Source organism: Jaculus jaculus, chromosome 15 (genome assembly GCF_020740685.1).
Source record: "Jaculus jaculus isolate mJacJac1 chromosome 15, mJacJac1.mat.Y.cur, whole genome shotgun sequence".
In the NCBI taxonomy this organism is placed as follows: Eukaryota; Metazoa; Chordata; class Mammalia; order Rodentia; family Dipodidae; genus Jaculus; species Jaculus jaculus.
In genome coordinates this window covers 499,081-508,305 of record NC_059116.1, presented here as the reverse complement: position 1 = coordinate 508,305, position 9,225 = coordinate 499,081, and the positions used below count along the sequence as shown (strand labels likewise).

Below are 9,225 nucleotides of genomic sequence, written 5' to 3'. Positions count from 1 at the left end.
AATACCTTGGAATAACGTTAACCAAGGAAGTGAAAGATCTATACAGTGAACACATAAAAACATTCAAAAAAAAATTGAAGAGGACTTGAGAAAATGGAAAGACCTCATATGCTCCTGGATAGGCAGAATTAACATTGTGAAAATGGCAATCCTACCAAAGGCAATATACAGATTTAACGCCATTCCAATTAAAATCCCAACAATGTTCTTCACAGAAGTAGAAAAAAAAAAGATCTCAAAATTCATATGGAAAGGCAGAAGGCCTTGGATATCCAAGTATATCCTCAACAAAAGAAATACCTCTGGAGTCATCACCATACTTGATCTAAGGCTATATTACAAAGCCACAGTAATAAAGTGTTGGGCCTTGAGAGGCCCAGACATGAGGCCTAGTGGAACTTCCTGAGACTAACTGCCTCCGCCCAGCTATGACTCAGCAGGGGGCCAAATGGCCTCTGGCCTGCCACTTCCACACAGGAAGTTAGAGTCCCCGCCTGTGTGCGCTTAGAACCAATCATCTCAAAGGTCATGGTATACTATTGGCCCTTACATCTCACCCTACCCTAAAGTCTCCGCCTTTGTTCTCAACATTATATAAACACCTTCCTCTAACAATAAAGTGAGTTCCTGCTTGGAAAAGACTCCCCACTCAGTGTAGTTTTTCTCAGGTAGGTTGTCAGACACTCATCATCCTCCCTCAACCCCTAGGGAGGACCCTGCAGGCCTGGTTTTTCCCTCAGCACTACCTATGCAGGAAGGAGCCCAACAATAAAGAGCATGGTACTGGCATAAAAACAGGAGTATAGGCCAATGGAATAGACTTGAGGACCCAAACTTTGGGTCAAGCAACTACAGCTACTTGATATTTGATACAGGCCCTAACAATATAGGCTGGAAAAAAGACAGCATCTTCACAGCTGAATATCTTAATAATGAACTGGCATTATCTGAGTTCCTCACCATTCAATAGATTGGAAACAGTAATAACCATTCTGTAAGCAAATGAAAATTATATTTTCTCTGAGACTTGTTGGAAAATTATAGTATAATTTTTTGGTCAAATCTGTAGTCTAAAATGTCAGGCCAGTGAAATTCTATTTCACCAGACAGCAATAAGTTATATTTTAGCATGAACTTATTGAAGAGAACACTGAAACACTCTCTGATGTTGGCAAATATCAGAAGTTTATATAAGGATTCACTGATTGCCATTAGGAGTGGAGTGTTAATTAAGGTTCTTAGATACAAGAAACTGACTTTGATCATCATAAGCAGAAATAAGACTTTTTTTTTGGGGGGGGAAGCATACTAGGTGCTCAAAGAATTAATGAGATGCAAACATAACCCAGGCTGGTAAAAATGTTACAGGGCATAGGAGTAGAAAAGATGTCTCTTTTTAGTAAGACAGGTCTGAATGGCCTTTTTTATTCACAACTGTAAATCTACATTGATTTCTTAGAAGTTAAAAATGCATAATCACAACGTTGTTTTTCTTTTAAAATATACTGTCATGGAAACATACAACTTTAGAATTTCAAGAGTATACAAGAGCTTTTGAATTCAGTCACATCAGAAACTCATTTATAATTGAATTAAATGAGATGAATGAATGAAATTCATACTTGTTCATTATTATACCTAATAACAAGAAAATGTAAAAGTGTGCAATCTGGATAAAAATAGACCTGGGTTCAAATCCCTCATACACACTTCCTACCAATCTGACCTCTAACACATTGTTTTTCCTTTTTTTTTTTTTTTTTGCAAGACATGGAAACTGATATTACTAACTCATGTTTTGTAGTTATTTATATTAATTAATACAATTGATGAAAATTTTAAACAGGTTTTGATAAAAATAAACATTTAATGGGAGTCCTCATCTTTATCATTGTCATCACCATCATCATCCAACTACTGTTTGAGCATGCTAGTAAGACTTCCATATATAAAATCTATTCCATTTTCCCATAATTCCCATATTCCCAAAATCTTGTCAACTAAGGAAAGAGGAGGAAGGCCAGATTTTCAATATGCACAACTCTAATCAGCCTTGTATTTTCAATTGTGCTCACACACTCTCATATTTGACAAAAGTGTTCTCCTATCAACTTGAGACTTCACAGCACCTCCTATTCAGTGAATGATGCTGACTGATAAATATGCATGTCGTCTGTCTTGATACAAAATGATCAGTTGAAATGAATTTATTTAATAATGGTAGAAAAAACTGATACCTTGTTGCTGAAAGTAATGAAGAGAAAATTTCTATAGAATTACCATCATGAATAATATGCTAAAATATGCTGGGTTATTTTCCTAAAATATTTACTTGCAGTAAATCATATGCTCTCCAAGCTAAGTAATTTGGTAAGACATTACATTCTGCTTGTTAACACTTGTATGCTTAATAGCACTATCAACTCACTTCTTATGAATAGCATAATTTAAAATTTTGGTTTAATGAGAAATATGTGTTATAGAGGTTTAAATTAGTTTTGAGAAGTTCAATTTCTTAATAAAAGATTGGTTGTAAGCTATTTAGGTAATTTTAATGTAGTTCTGGGCTAATTAAAATGGGTTACTTAATGAAATAGCAAACAATTTAAAATTTTTATGACTGTGTTATGTATTAATTTATCAAACTTAATTAAAATTATATGTACATATTCTGGGGTTCTATTGACAATAAAATGTGCAAAGCTTTATATGATTTCTTTTTTTAATTTTGCTCAAACACTCTACCACTAGATGGCATGATGCAACAGCTAAATTTTCCTAAGAATGACAGTCCCAGTCTGTTTCACATAAAGATGTAAATCACGCTTGGGTATTAGTTCATTCTATGGATTCTTAGTACAAAACAAGCAGCTTGATCTTAACACGAATGGTAAAAAGGTACTCTGTTATTGGATTTCATTAGTTTGAAACCCACTAAGAACATACTCTGTAGGTGTTGAGAATATGGATGAGCAGTTAAAGGTGCTTGCTTGCAAAACCTACTGCCTCTGGTTCAATTACCAAGCCATCCACACGAGCCAAATGCAAACTGTAAGTCAAATATCTGATGTTATTTGCAGAAGGAATAGGAACTGGTGTGTGTGCGTGTGCGTGTGCGTGTGTGTGTGTTGTAATGTAATGTAATGCAATTTTTTTTTTTAACTATCTGACTAAGGACTGAACTTTTTTGTGCTTATGAAGAAAGAGAGGGCTGGAAAGATTGCTTATCAGTTAAGGAGCTTGCCTGCAAAAGCCAAGTTTTATTCCCCAGGACCCATGGAAGCCAGATATACAAAGTGGGTCAAGATGGTGACCGCCTAACTGCACCGCACATCCCCAGGAAAGAAAGACAGATGCAGATCCTAAGGAGAGAATCACCCCATCATACCTCAAAAGGGCCCCAGATGAAACTAAGAACAATTGGCAAAACAAGCAAGGGTGCTGTTTTCTTGGTGAACCAGGTACCAGCACAAGGGTGAAGGAGATCAACACAGAGAACAATCAACTCCTACCAAATCAGATATCCAGAGACAACACAGAGGCTCCCAAGACCTCATCACTGAAGCAGACCAAAAATGAACCCAACATGGCTCAGGGAAATTTTGCAGAAGACCGGGTGTAAAGAATGTCAGATCCACACGTTGGGTCATGATATGCAGAGAAATTTCTCCCATATCTGTGGGCTAACTCCACAATGCGTGATCCATATACCTCAACAAGGAGAGGCCAGGGGGAGGGGGCAGGACATGGACGAGCCTAACAATGGTATCTACTTGACTGTATTCACTGAGAAAAACATTGACAAAAAAATTAATAAATTATTAAAAATATAAAAACAAAGTTTTAATGCTAAAAAAAGTCTAAAAATTATATTTCCCTATGACCAAATATACCATTCCTGGGTATTTACTTGTAGCTTAATTCATATGGCTAGAAATATGGCATATCATCATAAAGACAAAATTTCAGACAGACAACAGTTCCTAGTTTCAGGTAACAGCCACACGGTCTGCTATTTTAAAGACATCCCACTAACTCATATGAAAGCTGAGGGTTTTTTTTTTTTTTTTCTCAGCTATAAAAGGCACAAATAGCAGATGACTTTGCAGGCATCACATTTTATTGGCATGCCCTTACTTCTTGAATTCTGAGGGGGTAACATTAATGGTCATCACACGAATGTCACTTCATTTTGTCACCTTTGTGCATTACATTAAGAGCCTTAGCTCCCTGAACAGTGAAGACCCCCTCCCTGAGTAAAGATGTATGAAGATCATGCTTGTCTATTGTTCAGTTTGTTTCTTCTCTGAATTAACCCCCAACTCTACTGGGGCACTTCTTTCTCCTTGTACCACCTAGTACTGAGTTAGTGCTCAGCCATAACGCCATAGAAACAAAACACCAAGGTCACATGATCTCCTTCCATATCTGTGCTAACCCTGGAAGCTAGAGTACCTGTTTAGGGTCATCCTTTCTTTTTCCTCAACTCTTTATCCTATTTACCAATATTAGAGAAAATTCACAAGGATGTGCTAAGTCAATTAGATTTTCTTACTTGAATTACAAATAGAAAGGCAATTGGCTGGTAAATGAAGTGTTTTGAATTTATATTCAAGTTTTGATTTTATTATCTTTATTGTATTTTTCCTAATTAACATGTAAAGGATATATATCTATTTATGATAGAAAATTTGGAAGAAATGCTAAAATAAACAAAGAAAAATATATAGCCAGTATCTACTGCTCACTGTTAAGTGCTGCTCATACTTAATGAACATCTTCACAAAATTTTGTGTGTAATTTCCATATGTTATCATTTGCCCATTTATTTCCAATTTAGATGAAACTGGACCTATTAGGGGAACAAAAACATTTTGTTTATTTATTTTTCCATTTAAAACTATTTTAGCAGCACTCTCAAATCTCCTTCTTCAGTCTTTATCATGTCAAAAGATTAGGTTTATATTTGAGGTCCAAGAAGTAGTTACCTGCCATTGCAAGTTGTTTGACCTTTGGGAAGACTCCTGAGTCTCGGTTATCATTCATATAAAATAGTGATAAAAATGATATTTGTTCAAGAAAACCAGTATAAGTTGAATTAATTAGTACTTGTAACACCATTAGAATAGGACTTGTTACAAAACAAGCTGATCATCTTTGAGTTATAAGAATTTTCCCATTCATTGAGCTCTAATGTCTTTTCCTTTCTCTATTGTTGAAAGAGGTATATCATTCACTCTTCCATTGTATAGGTTATCCCAATTCCTGTTCATCCTTTGCTTTCTGACTGACTTCAATGTGACCAACTGGCCTCCCACTCCTTGTTTCCATGTCTTCTCTAACATAATGGAAAGGATCCCTGGAACTGTAGTCAAAATAAATTCTTCCTTTACTCTCTGTTAGATATGTAATCACAGAAATAAGTAAAGTAACTAATGCAATGACTGTCTTACAAGTGTTGTTTCTTTTTCACTTAGCTTAATGTTTCAAAGTTCATCTATGATCAATCAACCAAGTAAAACTTCATTTTTTGTTGTGAAGTGATATATTTGCTTTATTCTATCATATGTCTAATTTTCATTTTATTTATCTACTCATCAGCTAATGAATATTTGGGTGGTTTTTGTTTGAGGCAATTATGATAAAAAGCACTCTGAACAAACATACATAGGTTTTGTGGAGGCAATTGCTTTCATTTCTCTTGAGTATGAGATGTAGAATTTCTGGATTATATGCTAATTCTGCTTAGCATTTTTAAGAACTGCCAGACTATTTTCCAGAGAATCTCAACCATCTTGGGACCCTAAAGCACTGTATGAGGTTTCCAGTACTAACACTATCTCTTAATGAAGGGGGAATATGGAACGGCTGCAGGTGTGTTTATTGATTCTGTAAATGAGGTGAGCTTTTTTTTTAATTTTTACTTGCAATGTTAGGCAAATATTAGAAATTTGTTGGTTCATCGGGAAAAAGATTGTACTCTCCCAAATTCTCAAGTTGCTATGAGGGAGCAGCTGAAATGCTGAAACCATCTAGTTTTGCTTCAGAGAAATTGCAAACACTTCCACCTGTCTTACATTGGTAACATCTATTAAGTGGTCTTGATTAAATATGAACATGAAAGTTAGGTTTATGTCAATAAAAATTACCATGTGGGTTTTCATAATGGTGAAAATTATTCATCCAACGATGTGACTTTACTTTGAAATTAAAGCTAGAAAAAATAAAGTCTTAGTGTATACAAGATTCCTATTCATAGGTTGTAATTCCTAGCAGATCATTGTGTCACTTTGAAAAAGACCTTCATCATGTGTCACTAATGACTTTACATCATTTAAAAAAGGAAATGAAGATAGCATTTTATGTATCAGGACATTATAAACCAATCTAAAAGGAGGTAGCTGTGTGTATTTGAAATGGATATGAAAATAATAAGTTCATTTATCTAAAAAGATTACCTGTTCATGAGTCCTAATGAGAGATCCCATTTGGTGAGCATTTGGCTAATAACTCAGCAGCTGTGGAACATTATTATTTACACTAATTATTTCCAAGGAGATTTGCTCTATGTTCTTCAAACATAAATGTAGGCAGAGAGATAGGTTTCTATGTTTCTAACTATTCCAAATTAAGTACAGAATGTAGAAGAACAATGTTTACCTATGGACCACCTGCATTCCCACTTGTAACACTGTCTAGATCATCAGTGATAAGCAGCCTGGAGAATGATGGCAATTAGGAGATAATTAAAGGAAAAGCAATCATGGCCCTCTTTCATTCTCTTTATGTCTTCAATTATTAGAAAAGTAACATGAAATACTTTTTTGTTAAAAACCAAACTATATGAGGAATTGCTTTAATTTACTGTCAGTGTTTTCTAGAAATTTCTATTAAATGAGAATTCAGTTTAAAAGACTTTTTAAAAACTACTTAGGAGGGTTAATTTAAGGTTTGAAAAAGTATCCACCTTTCCACTTTCCACTATGGAAAACCATACCTACCCACTGGAATGGAAATCATCTAGGACTATAGGTATTAATTGTTTTCTGTATCAAAAATGAAAAGTGATAGTTTTGTTATGGCTGTTAAAATTTTGAAGATGAATTACAAACTACATCATATTATGGCAGGGCTTATAAAATTCTTGAATGAACTAATAATGCAATTATCTCTCAAGATATTTATACTAAAATAGTAAGAGGTTGAGTGTTAAGATTTTTACCACTTCTAATGATTTAGCCAAAAAATACAGAAGATAAAGTCATTGTGGCAAAATAATGACAATTGTGAGTTTGAATCAGGGGAAAATATTTGTTCCTTCTTTCTACTTTATACTAGTGCAAGTTTTTCATTGTAAAATATAATTTGGAGAAAGATAGGTAAAACATCCCCGGTTTGCATATAAAAATCCAAACGTCAAAAAAACGGGAGGGGGAGATGCAAGATGGTGGCAGCCGCGAACTCCGCCTCCAGCCTCCCACTGTTCGATTGCCGACTGGGCAGGTAAACCCCCACCTGGTTTACATCTGGATGCAGTCAAAGGAGACAAACTAATCGAGAAACTGATTATTGACGAGAAGAAGTATTACTTATTTGGGAGAAACCCTGACTTGTGTGACTTCACATTGACCACCAGCCTTGCTCTCGCGTCCATGCTGCACTGGTTTACCACAGCAGCTGAAGAGAGTTTTCCTCCTAGATTCCAACAGGACGCAAGGCACTTTCTTGGGTCACATTCGATTGGAACCTCACAAGCCTCAACAAATTCCCATCGATTCCACGGTGTCATTCAGTGCATCCACAAGGGTGTACACACTACCTGAGAAGCCTCAGACTTTGCCAACAGCTGTGAAAGGAGATGAGAAGATGGTGGAAAGGATGATGAACTCAAGGGCTTACTGGGGCTTCCAGAGGAAGAAGCCGAACTTGATAACCTGACAGAGTTCAACACTGCCCATAACAAGCAGATTTCCACCCTAACTATTGAGGAGGGCAATCTGGACATTCAGAGACCAAAGAGGAAGAGGAAGAACTCCAGGGTGACTTTCAGTGAAGATCATCAACCCAGAGGATGTGGATCCCTCAGTTGGTCGCTTCTAGAACATGGTGCAAACTGCAGTGGTCCCAGTCCAGAAGAAGAGGACAGATGGCTCTGGCTCTCTGGTCCTGGAGGAGACAGGAAGCAGGCACATGCAGAACTTTGCCTTCACTGGAGGACTGTACCCTGCCCCCCACACACAATGAAGCAAGCTCCCAGCCTCCCGGAACCCATGGGACAGCGCTCATCAGTGGTTTGCCCATGCCACACCCAAACCTTGCCCCTGAAGTGGACTTGACTCCCGTTGTACCATCAGCAGTGAACATGAACCCAACACCAAACCCTGCAGTCTATAACCCTGCAGCCGTAAACGAACCGAAGAAGAAGAAATACGCAAAAGAGGCTTGGCCGGGCAAGAAGCCCACACCTTCCTTACTGATTTGATATTTCTGGTCATGGAGAGGGTAGGACTGGGTGGGAGGGTGACAAGGGAAGCTAAGGAGCTAGGGAGAAAACTTCATGTGTGCAGTCTCGTCTTTCAGAATGCCTCCTGCGGTCCTGACCACTTGGTACTGAGACGGGGGTGGGGCTGAACTACCCCTTGACGACCAGTCTTCAGAAACCCTTCAGTGTGTAGAGAAAGGCTTCAAAGGTCCTTTCCAGTAGACTGCCCTGGCTCTCCCAGGCTTCCCATAGCCACCTTCCTTCTCCCTCTAGGATCGTTTTCATGTGAAGTCACACACACCAGGTCAAATCCAGGACTGTAGAGGCGGCAGTAGCCTTGTTAATATTTACTACGTTGCAAGTCCTATGCAGCAGAAGGGTTGCTGTGGATCCCAGTTTGGTTAGCATTCTTCATCTGAGTCAAGGTGCAAACTCTGCAAGTCTCAGAGGCACTGAGGATCAGTGGTTAGGCTTCCCTCCTGTGCTTTTTGTTGGATGAGGCCATTTTGATTTCCCTTCATCTGTAGCCAGTGCCATAGGCACAGGCTTCCAGTTCAGTTGCAATATTGTTTGGACTTAAACCTGTTTTTCTCATCCATCTTGAGCACTCCACTTTAATCCCAGAGTATGTCCTCACCGCTGAGGCATCATGATTCCTTTCATGAGTGTTATAAAAGCAATCTTTAGCCAGGCGTGGTGGTGCACGCCTTTAATTCCAGAACTCAGGAGGCAGATGTAGGAGG

At 37.7% G+C, this 9,225-nt stretch overlaps 1 pseudogene; it reads left to right on the top strand.

Moving 5' to 3' along the window:
* The first annotated feature begins 7,444 nt into the window (after window positions 1–7,444).
* On the top strand, window positions 7,445–8,482 carry LOC101617995 (annotated as a pseudogene).
* Window positions 8,483–9,225: the final 743 nt, after the last annotated feature.